Source organism: Dermochelys coriacea, chromosome 6, assembly GCF_009764565.3.
Source record: "Dermochelys coriacea isolate rDerCor1 chromosome 6, rDerCor1.pri.v4, whole genome shotgun sequence".
In the NCBI taxonomy this organism is placed as follows: domain Eukaryota; kingdom Metazoa; phylum Chordata; order Testudines; family Dermochelyidae; genus Dermochelys; species Dermochelys coriacea.
This window is the reverse complement of record NC_050073.1, coordinates 9,131,453-9,153,066: the sequence shown is the minus strand read 5'-3', so window position 1 is coordinate 9,153,066 and position 21,614 is coordinate 9,131,453.

Sequence of the window (21,614 nt, the reverse complement as noted above, 5' to 3'; positions counted from 1 at the left end):
CTTCAGGATAGGTTGTAGATCCTTGATGATGCGTTGGAGAGGTTTTAGTTAGGGGCTGAAGGTGATGGCTAGTGGCGTTCTGTTATTTTCTTTGTTGGGCCTGTCCTGTAGTAGGTGACTTCTGGGTATTCTTCTGGCTCTGTCAAGCTGTTCACTTCAGCAGGTGGGTATTGTAGTTGTAAGAATGCATGATAGAGATCTTGTAGGTGTTTGTCTCTGTCTGAGGGGTTGGAGCAAATGCGGTTATATCGTAGAGCTTGGCTGGAGACAATGGATCGAGTGGTATGATCTGGATGAAAGCTAGAGGCATGTAGGTAGGAATAGTGGTCAGTAGGTTTCCGATATAGGGTGGTGTTTGTGACCATTGCTTATTAGCACCGTAGTGTCCAGGAAGTGGATCTCTTGTGTGGACTGGTCCAGGCTGAGGTTGATGGTGGGATGGAAATAGTTGAAATCATGGTGGAATTCCTCAAGAGCTTCTTTTCCATGGGTCCAGATGTCGTCAATGTAGCGCAAGTAGAGTAGGGACATTAGGGGACAAGAGCTGAGGAAGCATTGTTCTAAGTCAGCCATAAAAATGTTAGCATACTGTGGGGCCATGCAGGTACCCATCGCAGTGCCTCTGATTTGAAGGTATACATTGTCCCCAAATGTGAAATAGTTATGGGTCAGGACAAAGTCACAAAGTTCAGCCACCAGGTTAGCCGTGACAGTATCGGGGATACTGTTCCTTACGGCTTGTAGTCCATCTTTGTGTGGCATGCTGGTGTAGAGGGCTTCTGCATCCATAGTGGCTAGGATGGTGTTTTTAGGAAGATCACCAATGGACTGTAGTTTCCTCAGGAAGTCAGTGGTGTCTCGAAGATAGCTGGGAGTGCTGGTAACGAAGGGCCTGAGGAGGGAGTCTACATAGCCAGACAATCCTGCTGTCAGGGTGCCAATGCCTGAGATGATGGGGCGTCCAGGATTTCCAGGTTTATGGATCTTGGGTAGCAGATAGAATACCCCAGGTCGGGGCTCCAGGGGTGTGTCTGTGCGGATTTGTTCTTGTGCTTTTTCAGGGAGTTTCTTGAGCAAATGCTGTAGTTTCTTTTGGTAACTCTCAGTGGGATCAGAGGGTAATGGCTTGTAGAAAGTGGTGTTGGAGAGCTGCCTAGTAGCCTCTTGTTCATACTCCGACCTATTCATGATGACGACAGCACCTCCTTTGTCAGCCTTTTTGATTATGATGTCAGAGTTGTTTCTGAGGCTGTGGATGGCACTGTGTTCTGCATGGCTGAGGTTATGGGGTAAGCGATGCTGCTTTTCCACAATTTCAGCTCGTGCCGTTGGCGGAAGCAGTCTATGTAGAAATCCAGGCTACTGTTTTGACCTTCAGGAGGAGTCCACCCAGAATCCTTCTTTTTGTAGTGTTGGCAGGAAGGTCTCTGTGGGTTAATATGTTGGTCAGAGGTGTGTTGGAAATATTCCTTGAGTCTGAGACGTCGAAAATAGGATTCTAGGTCACCACAGAACTGTATCATGTTCGTGGGGGTGGAGGGGCAAAAGGAGAGGCCCCGAGATAGGACAGATTCTTCTGCTGGGCTAAGAGTATAGTTGGATGGATTAACAATATTGCTGGGTGGGTTACGGGAACCATTGTTGTGGCCCCTTGTGGCATATAGTAGTTTAGATAGTTTAGTGTCCTTTTTCTTTTGTAGAGAAGCAAAGTGTGTGTTGTAAATGGCTTGTCTAGTTTTTGTAAAGTCCAGCCACGAGGAAGTTTGTGTGGAAGGTTGGTTCTTTATGAGAGTATCCAGTTTTGAGAGCTCATTCTTAATCTTTCCCTGTTTGCTGTAGATGTTGATCAGGTGGTTCCGCAGTTTCTTTGAGAGTGTGTGGCACAAGCTGTCAGCATAGTCTGTGTGGTATGGAGATTGTAATGGATTTTTTACCTTCAGTCCTTTCGGTTTGATGTCCATCTGTTTGAGCTGTAGCTCACGAAAACTTATGCTCAAATAAATTTGTTAGTCTCTAAGGTGCCACTAGTACTCCTTTTCTCTTTTTTTATAATGTTTTCTTTTAAAATCTGATTGGGGTGTTTTTTGGGACACTTTATAAAAAACAAAACAAAACCCAAGGTTGATATGGGCTCACCTTGTTCTGAAGCCTCCCCAGGAAAGGGGGTTTGGGGGGATATGAGGGGGAGTAGGAACTCCAAGTGGTCCTTTCTCTGAGTTTGTCTAAATTACTTGGTGGTGGCAGTGTTACCTAATCCAAGGTACAAGGGAGAATTTGTGCCTTGGAGTTTTTAACCTAAACTGCTAGAAATAAGCTTAGGGGGTCTTTCATGCAGGTCCTCACATCTGTGCCCTAGAGTTCAGAGTGGGGAGGGAACCCTGACAGCGTGACTGACACCTGCTCAGCCTCCCTCCCACCATCACATCACCTGAACCCCCTAACCCCTCTGATCTCCTCATAATCCCCCTCCCTTTGCTGCAGCTCCAATCCCCTCTACCCTATTCCCCCTGCCTTCTAATTCCCCCTCCCAGAAAACATTCACATATGACATTTATTTATATTACTAGTTTAAGCACCTTCTGAGTCTTCTGCTGTCCTGCAATTACATTTCCCCCCGGCCCCCAAATAAGATTTAAAAACCCCTTTGGTAGTCAGGTTGTAGCAGCAAGAATGGTTTGTTCTCAGACTTATCCCGAGGGTTGGATATGAATTTACAGCCACTCAACCACATGGATACTGGCCTGTGAGCTGTGGCTGACATATAGCTTTATTGAATGGGAAATTGCTGCCCCCTTCCTTAGCTTGTAGGCATCCTAGCAACTGTAACAAAGGGGAGCTGGATTGCAGGGTGCTATGTTTATAGGACTTAGGGAAGGGGTGACCCACCTGTGGCTCCGGAGTCACATGTGGCTCTTCAGAAGTTAATGTGTGGCTCATTTTATAGGCACCAACTTTGGGGCTGGAGTTACAGACACCAACTTTCCAATGTGCCAAGGGATGCTCACTGCTCAACCCCTGGCCCTGCCACAGACCCTGCCCCCACTCCACCCCTTCCCGCCCCCTCCCCGAGCCTGCCATGTCCTCGCTCCTCCCCCTCTGAGCCTCCTGCATGCCACAAAACAGCTGATCAGGAGGTGTGGGGAGGGAGGGGGAGATGCTGATTGGAGGGGCTGCTGGTGGCAGGAGGTGCTGGGGGGTGGGGGGAGCTGATGGGGGTTCTGCTGTTGTACAAAGAGCTACAGTAATACTTTGGTAAATTCTGGCTCCTTCTCAGGCTCAGATTGGCCACCCCTGACTTAGCGCAAGTTCCACCCAGGGAGGCTGTGAAAAATTAATTAGACTGTGAAATCTGGGCTACCCCAGGAAATCTGGCTATTGTAGGGGGGGTTGTGGGATTTCCACCCTTAGTTTTATGCAGCTGCTGGTGGCAGTGCCGCCTTACAAGCTGGGTGGCTGGAGAGCAGTGGCTGCTGGCCAGGAGCCCAGCTCTTAAGGCAGCGATGCCACAAGCAGCTGCCCAGAAGTGAGGGTTCATGGTGTGGTATTGCCACCCGCACTTCTGTGCTGCCACCAGCAGCAGCTTCCTGCAGCCAGGGGGGATTCTGGAGGTTGGAGTGTAGAGCCCAGTGCACAGGAGGAGCCCTCAGCTGGGGTGCCCTAGACCTGCCCCATCCCAGCTCCAGACCTAGCACTTGGGGGTTAAAGGGGCCTTGGGCTGGCTGTGATTGTGCCACAGCACCCTGGGGTTGTCCACTCATAAGGCTGGAACTGTACCATCCCCCCAAAAGTGGTGGCCCCCCAATAGTATGTCACCCTTATTTCTGCACTGCTGGTGGCAGCAGCACTGCCTTCAGAGCTGGGCTCCCGGCCAGCAGCCGCTGCTCTCTGGCCACCGAGCTCTGAAGGCATCGCCACTGCCAGCAGCTGCTCAAAACTAAGGGTAGCAATACTGCAACCCCCGCTCCCCTGCCCCCAGAATGGCCTTGCAACCTGGCCCCACAGCTGCATTTTTGGTTGGGAACCCCGATGATTTCAACACTCTGAAATTTCAGATTCAAATATCTGGAACCGTGAAGTTTGATTTTTAAAATCCTGTGATATTGACCAAAATGGGCTGTGAATTTGGTAGGGCCCAACCCCTGAGGCTGGTATGTGCGATGTTATGGAGAGATGTTTCTAGTTCCATGGGCCCCAATTCAGAGCCCTGGATTTTCCTGGCCACCCTGTTGGCCCTCAGCCCTGCCCCATAGAGGTTTCTGGGGAAGGGGACTTGGGTAGGAGGTGGTGGCTGGTGCTGGCTCGGTCAGGAGACTCAGCTGGGAGCTGTTGCTGGCTCTGGGGCATGGATAATGATGGCACAGACTGGGCTGGCGCTGGAAGCCTGGCTCTCCTGCAGTCTCTGCATGGGGAGGTTGTCCAGAGCTACATGGCCAGAGATGGGGCAGCTTTGTGGATGCGTCCACTTGGCTGTCAATGCGGCTAAATGCAGGTGCTTAGCACGATATGGTGCTGGGGCAGGGTGTAGCCATGGCACCAAAGGGGTCCATGAGGCTCCAACTGACTGGGTGATCAGCGGCATCCAGGAGGCAGAAGCTGGGGAAGTGGTGAATCAGGTTGGCCAGGTACTGCCAGCTCTGCTCAGTCCCCACATAGAGCCACGTCTTGTTCCTCAGGTCGCTGAAGCTCTCATTCCTGGATGTCTTCCACATGGCAGAGTCCAGCCTGGGGAGCACAGATGGTCAGGGTAGAGCCAAGGGGAGGGAGGGACAGACTGGCTCAGGGGGTGGAGAATGGGACACGGAGCTTTTCCCCACAGTGGGGTGCCAGCTCGGAGCCAGCCCTGGGGCTAGGGAACTGGCTGGTTCAGGGAAGTTGGGAGCATGGGGCCTTTCCCTACTAATGCAGATGGTAGCAGCACTGTCATGTCCCTGCTCAGCAGGTCTGGGAGGGGGTGTCTCCTTCAGGGAAGCTTTTCCCCATTCCCAGAGCATCCCTGAGAGGCAGAGTCTTCGCTGAGGGCCTGAGTGAGCCACTGATGACTGGATGGGTATTGGGGAGGGAAGATGCTCCTGCCCCACAGGGGCCCTTGCGGCTGGTGGAACCATTTCATAGGGCAGGTGGATGTCTGTGCTCTTCCTGGGCTGCTTGCCAGGGTGCAGGTCTCCAGGGGTGTGGGTCAGGCAGCTGTTGTACAGTGGCATCATTTGCTGTGGAGCAAGTGACCTTGGCTTGCCCTCCCCCATAAACCCATAAACATGGGTTTATCTGGTCCACTTTTTGCCCCATCTGACTTTTCAGGGTACGGGATTGCCTGTAATGTTCAAACACAGCTTTGCTCTTCCTGCCCCCTGAGTTTTCTAAAATAAAACCTCTGGTGTTGGGTAAGCAGGAGCCCCCTGCATGCGTGCATGCACACACACATCCTGAGCTGCCTAGGGTCTGTGGGGTCCCTGAGCAGCTAGAGAGCAGGCCACAGGGGCAGTGCCAATCCATGGGCTTTCCAGTGATGCTGTCCCACCCCCTCTGCCCACTCCCCAGCAGACACTGACTAGACTTCAGGCATAGTGCTGAATGTAGGTGAAATAATTGGATGCGTACAGCTGCACCCCCTTGGTCGCAGTGTTGTCCCTCGAGGCCTCGTACATCCATCCTGGAGCCCTGCAGGGGGTGGTGACAGGCCCTGAGCAGTGGGAGCGCTGAATGAAGAACTTGACTGTGGGACCCAGCCTGGCATGTGGGGAGGAGAGGAGACCAAGCCAATCCACCAGCACACAGGTCTCATGAAAGGGGACTTGCATCAAGTGAGCCAATCCCAGCCCAGTGTCCTGAGCCCATTGGGCACATGGGAACAGCCTGAGAAGCCTGTGGGTTCAGGGTCTGGCAGTGTTGGAGTCTGCTGGGGTTTGGCTCCAGAGGGTGAGGGGGACATGCAGTGGCTGTGGGGCTCAGGATGAGATAGCCCCAGAGGTTACCATGGATGCGGAAGTCCTGGCCCTAGTTGATGTCACCTGTGCTGCCCAGCAGGGCCTGGTAGGCAGCCAGGTCCTGGTGAAATGCTGCATAAATGTTGGTGTAGAAATCAGTCATCCAATGCTACCTGCTGGGGGAGACATGGAACCCCCATGGAATGACTGTTCTGTCTGTCCCCCCATTGAGCCAACCTGGGCCCTGACATCCCCTAGAGGGGACAGGCTCCCAATCCCTCCCTCCCCTCCCCAAGCCAGTCTGGCCCCCACCCTGGAACTCCCTAGAGGAGAAACACCCTGGATCCCAATCCTGCCCTCGCCCTTCCCCCCCCCTCACAAGCCAGCCAGGCCCCCTCCCTGGGGCCAGATCAGAGCCAGCTCCCCCTCTCCACCCCATTGAGTCAACCATTCCCCTAGGTGTAGCACAGTGGCTGAGGGGCAGCATCTCTCTGCATGGCCAGGTGAGGATGGTTTTAACTCAGGCCATCAATCCACTGACCAGAACCTTGTGCCCAGCTAGGTTCCCACGGTTTGTTTATCACAGCACCGTGAAGCTGACAGAGACGGGAGGGCGTGTCAGAGCAATTCCCACTCTCATGACTGTCATGAGCCTCCCAATTTTTAGTAGGAATTTCAAGTGTCTCGTGATCTTCTGCACCTTGGTGGAGATTTTTGCCCTTCTCCGAAATGGTCACTCTCTGCTGTCTCTGCCAGTGGGGCTGACACCACAGGCTGCCTTTAGCCAAGATGGCTGCATGTGATGAAGTGGGTATTTTTTTGGTGCCTCAGTTTCCTCCGTGCGTTGCTTGGCTAACCAGTGGGGAGAAGAACTACGTTGGGTGCCAGGGCAGCCTAAGGCCATGTCTACACTACAAAAGTACTCTGATTTTACAGAAGTCGATTTTTGGGAACAGACTGTATAAAGTAGAGTGCATGCAACCACATCAAGCACATTAATTCAACAGTGTGTGTTCACAGTACCGTGACAAGCATTGACATTCCGAGCGGTGCACTGTGGGTAGCTATCCCACACTTCCTGCAGTCCCTCGTGCCCACTGGAATTCTGGGCTGAGCTCCCAATGCCTGATGGGGGGCCAAAAATTTGTCATGAGTGGTTATGGGTAAATGTTGTCAGTCAACCAACCCTCCCTCCCTCCGTGAAAGCAACAGCAGACAATCATTTCACACCCTTTTCCCTGGATTGCCCAAGCAGACGCCATAGCACAGCAAACATGGACCCCCTTCGGCTCACCGCAGCAGTTATGACCACTTTTCCACTGAATGCATCCGATGAAGTGAGCTACAGCTCACTTCAGCTTATGCTCAAATAAATTTTAGTCTCTAAGGTGCCACAAGTACTCCTTTTCTTTTTTGCGAATACAGACTAACATGGCTACTACTCTGAAACCTGTAAACACCTTGTGCGTTATTGTACAGTTTATGCAGAACCAGCACCTGAAAAACTAGGCAAGGAGGCGACGGCAGCGTGGTGGTGAGGACATGAACACAGATTTCTCTAAAACTGCAGTCCCCAGCAATTTGGAGATCATGATGTTACTGGGGCAGGCTCATGTCATGGAACACCAATTCTGGGCCTGGGAAACAAGCACAGAGTAGTGGGATCACATAGTGTTGCAGGTTTGGGATGATTCCTAGTGGCTGTGAAACTTTCGCATGCATAAGGACACTTTCATGAAACTTTGACTTGCTTTCCCCTGCCCTGAAGCACAAGAATACTGAGATGAGAGCAGCCCTCATAGTTCACAAGCAAGCAGCAATAGCCCTGTGGAAGCTTGCAATACCAGACAGCTACTGGTCAGCTGGTAATCAATTTGGAGTAGGCAATTCTACTGTGGGGGTTGCCGTGATGCAAGTAGCCAACGCACTCATTGAGCTGCTGCTATCAAAGGTAGTGACTCTGGGAAATGTGCAGGTCATATTAGATGGCTTTGCTGCAATGGGATTCCCTAACTGTGGTGCGGCTATAGACGGAACCCATATCCCTATTTTGGGACTGGACCACCAGGGCAGCCAGTACATAAACCGCAAGGGGTACTTTTCAATGGTGCTGCAAGCACTGGTGGATCACAAGGGATGTTTCACCAACATCAATGTGGGATGGCCGGGAAAGGTTCATGACGCTCACATCTTCAGGAACTCTGGTCTGTTTAAATGGCTGCGGGAAGGGATTTACTTCCCAGACCAGAAAATAACTGTTGGGGATGTTGAAATGCCTATAGTTATCCTTGGGGGCCCAGCCTACCCCTTAATGCCTTGGCTCATGAAGCCGTACACAGGTACCCTGAACAGTAGTAAGGAGCTGTTCAACTATAGGCTGAGCAAGTGCAGAATGGTGGTAGTGTGTGCATTTGGATGTTTAAAGGGTCACTGGCACAGTTTACTGACTCGCTCAGACCTCAGCAAAACCAATATTCCCATTGTTATTAGTGCTTGCTGTGTACTCCACAATCTCTGAGAGTAAGGGGGAGATTGAGGCAAATCGTCTGGCTGCTGAATACGTGCAGCCAGACACCAGGACGGTTAGAAGAGCACAACAGGAAGCGCTGCGCATCAGAGAAGCTTTGAAAACCAGTTTCATGACTGGCCAGGCTATGGTGTGACACTTCTGTTTGTTTCTCCTTGATGAAAACCCACCCCCTTGGTTGCCTCTAAATTTCCTGTAAGCCACCCACCCTCCCACCTTCAATAAAAGCTTGCTTGCAAAGGAAATAAAATCACTGTTGTTTAAAAAACATGTATTCTTTATTAATTGATAACTTACAAGGTAGCCTGGGTGGGGTGTGGTAGGAGGGAAGGAAAAGGCAACTTTAAAACTTCTTGAATGACATCCTTCTGTTGCTTGGGCTGTCTACTGGGGTGGAGTGGTTGGGTACCCGAAGCCTCCCCCACCCCGCGTTCTTGGGCATCTGGGTGAGGAGTTATGGAACTTGGGGAGGACGGAGGGTGGTTAAACAGGGGCTGCAGTGGCAGTCTGTGATCCTGCTGCTGTTCATGAACCTCCACCACACGCTAGAGCATGTCCGTTTGATCCCACAGTAGCCCCAGCATTGCCTCATGCCTCCTCTGATCTTCCTGCCGCCACCTCTCCTCACGTTCATCGGCCACTTTCCTGTACTCTGCTATTGTGTCCCTCCACACATTCTGATGAGCTCTGTCAGTGCCGGACGACTGCATGAATTCAGAGAACATGTCATCACGCGTGCGTTTTTTTCACTGCCTTATCTGAGATAGTCTTTGGGATGGAGGAGGGAGGCTTGAAACATTTTGCAGCTGCTGGAGGGGAAAAAAAGGGAGTGAAGTATTTAAAAAGATACATTTTACAGAACAATGGCTATACGCTTTCATGGTGAACAACGCTATTCACGTTACATAGCACATGTGATGTTGGTACAAGGTCGCATTTTGCATCTTATATTGAGTGCTTGCGGCTTTGGTGTTAGAGATCACACACGCAGGGCCGGGCAATAGAATTCGTCTTGCAGGCAGTCATGGTAAGCCATAGTCTTTTGGCTTCTGCAACCTTCATAACAGCAGTGCCCTCCTCTCCCCTACCAAGCAAAGCACATTGAGTTGGCCATTTAGTGCTGTGGTTTTCCTGTTAACATGCAGCAGCAGAAATCAAACTAATGCCCCCCGCCCCCATCCAATTCTTTGGGATGATCGCTTTACCCCTCCCCCCACTGCCTGGCTGGTATCAGGGAAGATCCCTGCTAGCCAAACGCGAACAGCTCAGCGCCAATGCCCCCCCCCCACCGTGTGGCTAACTGCAGGGACAGCCACAGGCAAACGGCCCAGTAGGAACGGCCACCTCTGAATGTCCCCTTAATTAAATTCCCCTATTTCAACCAGGTTACCATGAACGACATCACTCTCCTGAGGATAACACAGAGAGATAAAGAATGGATGTTGCTTGAATGCCAGCAAACACCGGGACCATACGCTACCAGGCTTTGTCATGCAGTGATACCAGATTACTTGCTACTAGCATGGCATGGTAAAGTGTCCTACCATGGAGGATGGAATAAGGCTGCTCTCCCCAGAAACCTTCTGCAAAGGCTTTTAGTGTACCTCCAGGAGAGCTTCATGGAGATGTCCCTGGAGGATTTCCGCTCCGTCCACAGATACGTTAACAGACTTTTCCAGTAGCTGTACTGGTCACAAATGCATCCCAAGTCCTCAGGGCTACTTAATCGTTTAAAAATCGCTTGCTTTTATAACATGTATTATATTTTAAAAGGTACACTCACCAGAGGTCCCTTCTCTGGCTTGGTTGAGTTGGGAGGGGAGGATATTTCAGTCAGGGTGATAAAAAGATCCTGGCTGTTGGGGAGAACGGTGTACTTTCTGCTCTCCTCAAGCTCGTCCTCCTCCTCATCTTCCCTGTCCTCAAAATCCTCAGGTATGGCTGAGAGTACCCCATCATCGGAGTCAATGAACAGGGGTGGGGTAGTGGTGGCGGCCTCCCCTAAAATTGCATGCAGCTCAGCGTAGAAGCAGCATGTCTGGGGCTCTGTGCCTGAGCATCCATTTGATTCTTTGGTTTTCTGGTACGCTTGTCTGAGCTCCTTAAGTTTCACATGGCACTGTGTTGCGTCCCTGCTGTAGCCTCTGTGGCCTCTGAGAGTTTTTGAAATGTTTCGGCATTTTGTCTTTTGAAACGTAGTTCTGATAGCATGGATTCCTCTCCCCATACAGCAATCAGATCCAGTACCTCCCGTTCAGTCCATGCTGGAGCCTTTTTCGATTCTGGGACTGCATGGTCACCTGTGCTGATGAGCTCACCTGGCCAAACAGGAAATGAGATTCAAAAGTTCCCGGGGCTTTTCCTGTACTGTACTGGTCCAGGCCAGTGCATCTGAGTTCAGAGTGCTGTCCAGCGCGGTCACAATGGTGCACTGTGGGATAGGTCCCGGAGACCAATACCTTCAAATTGTGTCCACACTAACCCTAATTCGAAACGGCGATGTCGATTTCAGTGCTAATCCCCTCATTGGGGAGGAGTATAGAAATCGGTTTTAAGAGCCCTTTATGTCGAAAAAAATGGCTTCGTTGTGTGGACGGGTGCAGGGTTAATTCGATTTAATGCCGCTAAATCCGACATAAACTCGTAGTGTAGACTAGGCCTAAGAGACATGGGCAGGGAGGGGGGTGTCACCTCCTGGGCTAGGTGGAATGAAGAGAGGAATTGGCTGAACTGATCTAGATCAAGCGAGATTCTTTAGTGACTCAGGAACGGACACTCTCAGCCAGGAAGCAGAGTGGCAAGCCCAGTTCAGGGACAAAGGCCAGGAAGGTGTGAGGAGAAGGGATGGCTGGTGGAACAAGTCAGGGGCTCTCACCCAGGGAACTAACTAAGGAAGGAGGTCAGTGAGAGACAGAACCTGAACAGCGGAGGGTCACTACTGCTTGGCTGGTGAATTGTGGCTTGGCCAGCTTGGCCTAGGTTTGAACCTTCGTGTTTTTGGGCTTAGGGACTTCCTGTGCCGTGTGCCAGTGGTTAACAAACCTGGCTCTGGTTGGAAAAGCTGCCTGATGTCCCTACAAACACGGGCTGGGGAGCCCGGGGCCCTGGAGTGGGTGACTGGCTGCCCCAGGCCCTATGAACTATTGAAATGTATGGTGTGGAGGAAGCAGGTCAGTGGAAAGGGTAGATGTAATGCAATGGCTGAGGGAGACAGGGCGGGGATGGGGGGTAAGAGGGGACGTGATGGCCGAGGGAGGCAGGGTGGGGATGGGGGGTACAAAGGGGTGTAATGGCCAAGGGAGACGGGAATGATGGGAATGCAGAGTGGTGCAATCCCAGCTCCCCATACACAGGGTAGGAGTGTGTCATAGAATCATAGAATATCAGGGTTGGAAGGGACCTCAGGAGGTCATCTAGTCCAACCCCCTGCTCAAAGCAGGACCAATCCCCAATTTTTGCCCCAGATCCCTAAATGGCCCCCTCAAGGATTGAACTCACAACCCTGGGTTTAGCAGGCCAATGCTCCAGCCACTGAGCTATCCCCCCCCAACAAGGCAGCCCCCTCTGCACAGGCTAGGGCGATTGTCTGTGCGCACTGGTGAGCGGCTGTGCAGAGGAAGCATAGCACAGTGGTTAGGGCAGCAGTCTGGGTGCCAAGACCTCAGACCCCAGCTCTGCCCCAGCCTGCCTGTGTGGGCATCACTGTGCTTGTGTGAGCCCCAGTCAGGGCTGGATTAACTTTTTGTGGGCCCGGCACCAAACGTTTTTGTGGGCCCCCCAGGGAATGATTGTAAAAGGGGCTGGGGGTAAAAGCACGGTGGGGCGGGAGTTAGGGTTGGTCCCTGGAGCAAGGGAGGGGCCAGAGGTAAACTGAAAGGGCAGCAGGGATGGAGAGGGAGTAAACAGGATCTTCCCTGCCCCTGCCCACATAGAGCGGGTACCTACCTGGTTCTAGCCCATTCTCTTCGCCTCTCTCTGCACTGAGCTGCCCCTCCTCCCGCAGCAGCAGGACAGGTTCTCTTCCAGCCCGCTGGGGTGGGTGTTGGGAGTGAGAGGAGCGGAGGCTAATGTGGTTACTCCTATAACCGGATTTTTAGTTTCCAGTCAGCACTGCTAACCGGACGCTTGGGTCCCATTTTCTACTGGAGTCTAAAACTGGGCACCTGGCAACAGACTGCCAGAAATGCCTGAGCGGGGTGGGGCAAGCAATCATTTTTAAAAGTGAGAGGGCTAAGCCTCAATGGGCAGGGGGTGGGGAGCAAGTGGGGGGTGGGCTAGGTAGTGGAGAGGAGCTAGTGGGCAGGGCCATATCTGCTGTACTGCTCAGGTAGGTTGGAGACTGTGGAGATCAGCTGACGCCTGACACAAGATCCCCAGCCCAGGTGACTTGACAGCCAGTGGTGTATTTAGAGTTATTGGGGGCCCCCGGCCCTACGCTCAGCTTCATTTTTGGGGCCCGTCCTTGGGACCCAGCCAAGAAAAAGAACATTCTCTCTCATCCCACCATCAACCTCAGCCCGGACCAGTCCACACAAGAGATCCACTTCCTGGACACTACGGTGCTAATAAGCGATGGTCACATAAACACCATCCTATATCGGAAACCTACTGACCGCTATTCCTACCTACATGCTTCTAGCTTTCATTCAAATTACACCACACGATCCATTGTCTACAGCCAAGCTCTACGATATAATCACATTTGCTCCAACCCCTCAGACAGAGACAAACACCTACAAGATCTCTATCATGCATTCTTACAACTACAATACCCACCTGCTGAAGTGAAGAAACAGATTGACAGAGACAGAAGAGTACCCAGAAATCACCTACTACAGGACAGGCCCAAGAAAGAAAATAACAGAACGCCACTAGCCATCACCTTCAGCCCCCAACTAAAACCCCTCCAACGTATCATCAAGGATCTACAACCTATCCTGAAGGACGACCCATCACTCTCACAGATCTTGGGAGACAGGCCAGTCCTTGCTTACAGACAGCCCCCCCAACCTGAAGCAAATACTCACCAGCAACCACACAACAGAACCACTAACCCAGGAACCTATCTTTGCAACAAAGCCCGTTGCCAACTGTGTCCACATATCTATTCAAGGGAGACCATCATAGGGCCTAATCACATCAGCCACACTATCAGAGGCTCATTCACCTGCGCATCTACCAATATGATATATGCCATCATGTGCCATCAATGCCCCTCTGCCATGTACATTGGCCAAACTGGACAGTCTCTACGTAAAAGAATGAATGGACATAAATCAGACGTCAAGAATTATAACATTCAAAAACCAGTTGGAGAACACTTCAATCTCTCTGATCACATGATTACAGACCTGAGAGTGGCTATCCTTCAACAAAAAAACTTCAAAAACAGAGTCCAGCGAGAGACTGCTGAATTGGAATTAATTTGCAAACTGGATACAATTAACTTTGGCTTGAATAGAGACTAGGAGTTGATGAGTCATTACATAAAGTAAAACTATTTCCCTATGTTATTTCTCCCCCCCACCCCACCCCCTACTGTTCCTCAGAAGTTCTTGTTAACTGCTGGAAATGGCCCACCTTGATTATCACCACAAAAGGTTTTCCTCCTTTTCCCCCCTCCTTCCTGCTGGTAATAGCTCATCTTAAGTGATCACTCTCCTTACAGTGTGTATGATAAAACCCATTGTTTCATGTTCTCTGTGTGTGTATATAAATCTCCCCCCCTGTATTTTCCACCTAATGCATCTGATGAAGTGAGCTGTAGCTCACGAAAGCTTATGCTCAAATAAATGTGTTAGTCTCTAAGGTGCCACAAGTACTCCTTTTCTTTTTTGCAAATACAGAAAAACAGGGCTGCTACTCTGAAACATTCTCTCTTATCTCCCCTTGCCCCTGTTTTTCATTTTTTCCCTTCATCCTCCTCCTACAATTAATAGCAAGTAAATGAAAATAAAGGGGGGTACCTTGATTGTTCTTGTAGTCTAACTTATTTTTCCACAGACACTTGAAAATCACGGAGGGTCTCGACGGACACTTAATGATCTTTCCAAATATTGTAAAAAAACTTTGGGGTGTGGGGTCTGGCCAGCAGCTAGGGTGCAGGAGGGGGCTCAGGGTTGGGGCAGGAGGTTGGGGTGTGAAGCACTTACCTGGGGCAGCTCCTGTTTGGTGCAAGGGGTGCAGGTGGGAATGCGGGGATGCAGGAGCTCCTGTTTGGTGCTCAGGTTGGGGGTGGGGATGTGTGTGGGGGGGTTCAGGAGTCAGGGCATGAGGTGTAGGCGGGCTGGGGATGTGGTGGGGGGATGCAGGGGGCTAGGGAGGTGTGAGGGGGTGCAGGGGTCAGGGTGGGCAGAGGGCTGGGGATGTGGGCTGGAGTTGTGGGGGTGCTCACGGCAGGGGGTTGGAGGGGGTATGCTCCGATTCCAGCCCCTTCCCCAAGGCCCCGCCCCTGCCTCTTCTCCTCCCCTTCCTCGGAGCAGCAAGCCGCTGAGGCTCCGTTCTTCCCCCTCCCTCCTGCCTGCAAACAGCTGATTGGCGGCACGGAGCGGGGGAGGGGAGGGAAGAGGTGAGGGAGGAGCTTGGCTGCTGGCGGAGCCTGCCCGGCTGCAGCAGGTGCCCCAGGAGCCAGCAGCACCAAGCTTCTACCCCCTTAGGAGAGAGCGGGGGGTGGAGAAGAGTGGGCCAGGACCCCTTTGGACCGTGGGCCCGGCGTCATGGTAAATCTGGTACTGGCCCCAGTTCCCTCTTAGTAACAGGGGGCGACAGCATGGCCTGGCCACCTGAAGGGCAGCAAAAGGCTGGCAGGTGCCTAAGTGATTACGCCTGGGTTCAGGAGACTGGCACCCAGCAATGGCCTCAGAACGTGGGGGGTGGGAATCAATGTTCCATCTCACCCCCCACCCACCTGCCTGCCCCTAGGGTTTATTCTCCTGACTGGTGGCCTCCGAGACTGGTGACCCTGAGCGTGGTGGAGGGGGGAAGGGGCTGGTGATGCGCCCCCCCTCCAATGTATTTGAGACCTGGAGCCATGAAGGGAGGCAGAGCTACCCAGCTCTCTGACTGGCTGGCATGGAGCCTGCTGGCTACGCTGAGTGAGCAGCAGGAATATCCTGGGTTTGACTTTGGGAGACAGGAGATGCGAGTGGAGAGGGGGCGGCTGGGAGAGCAGCCAGCACCTGGGGGAGGGACCTGCCCCCCCAGCTAGCTCTTGACCCAGAGGTTGGGGCTTTCCCCAGCCAGCCCAATCTCCACCCCATCACCCTGGGAGAGAGAACTTTCTGCTCTGCTCCCAACCCCATCCCAGGAAGTGGCATGTGGGAAAAAAGATGGGTCCATGTCACCGGCAATGTATCAGGCAGGGCCCTCCATGGTGTCCCCTCCAGCAGCCACAGCTTGGAGAAGCAGCTCAGGATCAGCATCTCTGATGGGGATGGGCCCTCAGCAAATTCCAGCCAGGATGGCACAGGATGCCCTGTGTGAAAGAGACCTATCAGTTCCTGTGACTTTCCCCCCCATACCCCTTCCGCACACACCTTCCTGGTGACACAAGGGGTATCTGCAACATTCCAGCCCTGCCAAAATAACAAATGCTGTGGGTAGACTCTACAATAACAAACTAGTCTGGTTACAACACCTGTGCCCACCAGAGACCCTACAATAACAATGCCCCAAACACAGAAAAACATTCTGTTCCCAGCTGTGCTTCTAACCTATCATGTGACCGTGGACATGTCCCTGGTCTCCTCCTACTTCAGTTTCCCCACACCCCCTTTGTCTGGCTTGTATATCTCCAATGTGACTGCTTTAGGGTGGGGAGTGTCCCTCCTCCCTGGAGGGGGAGAACTGGGACCTTTGCACTGAGATGGATAAATCAAGGGTATACAAGGTGAGTGAGTTAGTATCTTTGATTGAACAACTTCTGTTGGGGAGACAAGCTTGCAAGCACCACGGAGCTCTTCTTCTGGTCTGGGAAAGGTCCCCAGAGCATCCCAGGCAATACAGGGTGGAGTGAGCACATTGCAAGCGACCAGTCACGGTGAAGTTGGCAGTTAACAGGTCTGCAGGACACAGGAGGCTTGGTAGGTTCCAGATTGTTGTAATGAGCCATAAATCCAGTGTCTCTGTTCAGTCCATGAGTCTCCATGTCTAGCAGCATTATGACTCTAAGCTCCCAGGCTCACCTTCGGAAGGCATCATGCAGGTTTCCTTTGAGGATGAGGATTGAGAGGCCAGATATGGAGTGATCACTTCGTGAAAAGGTTTTAGTGGTAGTGTGTTAGTCTGTATCATCAAAAACAAAAACGAGGAGTCCCTGTGGCACCTTAGAGACTAACAAATTTATTTGGACATAAGCTTTCGGGGGCTAGAACCCTGATGAACTGGTTTTGCCCAAATACATTTTTTAGTCTCTAAGGTGCCACAAGGACTCCTTGTTTGTTTGTTTTTTTGTGAGAAGGGTTCGCCTGCGGCTGAGAGAGTCGTGTATCACATTCCTGGGGAAGTTCATTTGAGAGAGTCGTGATTGTCTGGTTTCACCCACACAGTGGCTATTGGGGCATTTGGTGCACTGCACAAGGAGCACCACATGCTGGGGTTGGCATGTATAGGACGCTTGGATCTTGTATGGTGTGTTGTGGGATTTGGATGGTACAATTTAGATAGGTGCAGGCTTGTCACTACCAAGAGGGCAAAGGGGACATTTCTCCCACCCTCCAATTATATTCAGGAGCCTCACCTGCAGGACAAATACAGGTCAAGTTCCCACTGGTAACCAGTGGAAGTGACAGTGACAAAATACTAACAAAGGAGTCTCATTGTACCTTTTTAAATTAAAAATCTAAGATTTCCCAGGGATCAAACTAGGCCCTGGGAGGTTTCTTGGTTGTTTAATAAATAGCAACATCCAGGGACCCCAATATACCCCTTTCCCCCAATAACGGGACGCTAGCACTGGCTTAATTATAAGCAACGGGCACTAATTTTTAAAATATGCACAGTTATTACCTACATACACAACTATAAATTTATTTGCAAATGGATTTATAGAATAATGATTCTCATTATTTTTATATTGTAGATTTTTGGGGGACTTGGGGCTTTTGAAGTGCAGGGCAAAGTAACTTCCCACTCCCCTTCTGGTGTTACTACCTGAAGCCTTGCTTTTTAAAAATATATATTTAGTAGGGCTGTCGATTAATCACAGTTAACTCACATGATTAACTCAAAAGTTAATCATGATTAAAAAAATTAATCGCGATTAATTTCAGTTTTAGTCTCACTGTTAAACAATTGAAATTTATTAAATATTTTTGGATGTTTTGCTACATTTTCGAATATATTGATTTCAATTATAATACAGAATACAAAGTACTGTGCTTGCTTTATATTACTATTTTTGTTACAAATATTTGCACTGTAAAAATGATAAACAAAAGAAATAGTATTTTTCAATTCACCTCATACAAGTACTGTAGTGCAATCTCTTTATCATGAAAGTGCAACTTACAAATGTAGATTTGTTTTGTTACCTAACTGCACTCAAAAACAAAACAGTGTAAAACTTTAGAGCCTAAAAGTTCACTTGGTCCTACTTCTTTTTCGGCCAACCACTAAGACAAACAAGTGTGTTTACATTTATGGGAATAATATTGCCTGCTTCTTATTTACAATGTCACCTGAAAGTGAGAACAGGAGTCAGCATGGCACTTTTGTAGCTAGCATTGCAAGGTATTTACATGACAGATCTGCTAAACATTCATATGCCCTTTCATGCTTCGGCCACCATTTCAGAGGATATGCTTCCATACTGAAGTCACTTGTTAATAAAATAATGTGTTAATTAAATTTGTGACTGAACTCCTTGGGGGAGAATTGTATGTCTCCTGTTCTGTTTTACCCACATTCTGCCATATATTTCATGTTGTAGCAATCTCGGATGATGACCCAGCACGTGTTGTTCATTTTAAGAACACTTTTGCTGCAGAGTTAACAAAATGCAAAGAAGATACCAATGTGAGATTTCTAAAGATAGATACAACACTCAAACCTAGGTTTAAGAATCTGAAGTGTCTTCCAAAATCTGAGGGGGACGAGGTGTGGAGCATGCTTTCAGATGTCTTAAAAGAGCAATACTCAGATGCGGAAACTACAGAACCCAAACCACCAAAAATGAAAATCGGCCTTCTGCTGGTGGCATCTGAGTCAGATGACGAAAATGAACATGTGTCAGCCCACTCTGCATTGGATTGTTATTCAGTAGAACCCGTCATCAACATGGATGCATGTCCTCTGGAATGGTGGTTTAAGCATGAAGGGACATATGAATCTTTAGCACAACTGGCATGTAAATATCTTGCAATGTCAACTACAACAGTGCCATGTGAACGTCTGTTCTAAGTTTCAGGTGACATTGTAAACAAGAAGCAGGCAGCATGATCTCCTACATATTGTAACCAAACTTGTTTGACTGAGTGATTGGTTGAAGTAGGATTGAGTGGCCTTGTAGGCTCTAAAGTTTTACATTGTTTTATTTTTGAGTGCAGTTATTTTTTGTACTTAATTCTACATTTGTAAGTTCAACTTTCATGATAAAGAGATTGCACTACAGTACTTGTATTAGGTGAATTGAAATACACTATTTCTTTTGTTTTTTACAGGGCAAATATTTATAATCAAAAATATAAAGTGAGCACTGTACACTTTGTATTCTGTGTTGTAACTGAAATCAATTTTTGAAAATGTAGAAAACATCCAAAATATTTAAATAAATGATATCCTATTATCATTTAACAGTGCGATTAATCATGATTACATTTTTAATTGTGCAACTAATCGCAATTAATTTTTTAATCGCTTGACAGCACTAGTATTTTTTATTAACAACATGAAATCCGCTCTTGGAAAGTCTGGAGGGGTGAGGGAGGTGGCGGCGTTCATTTTGTCCCAGTGACGAAACATGCTGAGAAAACATTGGCAGCGTTGTTTCCTGCTTCCTGGGGTTTTCCAACTGACTTTTTTTTTTTGCATTGTTTATTTTACATTTTACAGTTATACATGAATTGTTTCCCCATGCTGCAGATGTGTTCCTGACTTATATTACAAGAGGAATAGGCCTGTAACCTGAATGCCAGCGAAACAGCACACAGGTGTGCATTATTTTTAATATTTGCACTATTAATAATTTGAAATACAAAGCACAACAAAACTTTTCCCCTTCCTATACAGTGGGAGGTACTAATATACATTTAAACAACAGCACTAACTTAGACTCATTTGAGTCCAAGTAGATTTTTACCAAGCGGGGGGCTTTGGGGCTTTTAACTGTGCTTCAAGCACCTATTCGGCGTTTAGCAAATTTATTAATTTTGGATTGCTTGGGGTTTGATTATTTTACTAGGACCCCTTGGCTTAAGAGCCTATTGTGGTGTGGTTTGTTTGTTTTTTTGGAGGGGAGAGGCTGACTTGCTTTTTTTTAATACCTGAACTGCTTCTGGGTGGGACATAAGGGGCACCTGACTCTACCAATAAATTTTATTTTAACACCTCTTCTTTAAATCTTACATAAACCCTGAACCTTTCCAACCCATCGGTGTCCAAATGTGCCACTATTGGACAAACAAGAGGTGCCCAGCCTCCTTATAGGGAGACAATGGGTGGCGCACTCAGACTTGGGGTCTTTCCTTCGTGCCCCGTCAACTTTCACAGGAAGTTTGGGGAGGCAACCCATTTCTTTATTTTGTTAGCTCATACCCTCCAGTGTTTTTTTTTGCAATTACAAGAACTTCCAGGGGCTATTTAGGCCACTTCAGTTCGTCAGATGCCTTAAGGCTGTGAGCCAAAATCTCCACCAGATCTCAGGGTGTGTCAGGAGCATCTTCCATAGAACCCTGTCAGTAAACTCAATCAGCACTTTCAATTCTTTTAAAGCATTAATTTTTAAGATTCCTACTTGGATAGCATAAAGGGAGCCTGCAAAGTCCTTTGCTTAATGACAGGTTTCAGAATAGCAGCCGTGTTAGTCTGTATCCGCAAAAAGAAAAGGAGTACTTGTGGCACGTTAGAGACTAGCCAATTTATTTGACCATAAGCTTTCGTGAGCTACAGCTCACTTCATTGGATGCATGTAGTGGAAAATACAGTGGGAGATTTTATATACACAGAGGACATAAAACAATGGGTGTTACCGTACACACTGTAACGAGAGTGATCAGGTATGATGAGCTATTACCAGCAGGAGAGCGGGCTGAGGGGAACCTTGTGTATTGATAATCAAGGTGGACCATTTCCAGCAGTTGACAAGAATGTGCAAGGAACTGTAGGAGAGGAAATAAACATGGGGAAGTAGTTTTACTTTGTGTAATAACACATCCACTCCCAGTCTTTATTCAAGCCTAAGTTAATTGTATCCAGTTTGCAAATTAATTCCAATTCAGCAGTCTCTCGTTGGAGTCTGTTTCTGAAGTTTTTTTGTTGAAGAATTGCCACTTTTAGGTCTGTAATCGAGTGACCAGAGAGATTGAAGTGTTCTCCGACTGGTTTTTGAATGTTATAATTCTTGATGTCTGATTTGTGTCCATTTATTCTTTTACGTAGAGACTGTCCAGTTTGGCCAATGTACATGGCAGAGGGGCATTGCTGGCACATGATGGCATATATCACATTGGTAGATGCGCAGGTGAACGAGCCTCTGATAGCGTGGCTGATGTGATTAGGCCCTGTGATGGTGTCCCCTGAATAGATATGTGGACACAGTTGGCAACGGGCTTTGTTGCAAGGATAGGTCCCTGGATTAGTGGTTTTGTTGTGTGGTGTGTGGTTGCTGGTGAGTATTTGCTTCAGGTTGGGGGGCTGTCTGTAAGCAAGGACTGGCCTGTCTCCCAAGACCCGTGAGAGTGATGGGTCGTCCTTCAGGATAGGTTGTAGATCCTTGATGATGCGTTGGAGAGGTTTTAGTTGGGGGCTGAAGGTGATGGCTAGTAGCCTTCTGTTATTTTCTTTCTTGGGCCTGTCCTGTAGTAAGTGACTTCTGGGTACTCTTCTGTCTCTGTCAATCTGTTTCTTCACTTCAGCAGGTGGGTATTGTAGTTGTAAGAACGCTTGATAGAGATCTTGTAGATGTTTGTCTCTGTCTGAGGGGTTGGAGCAAATGCGGTTATATTGTA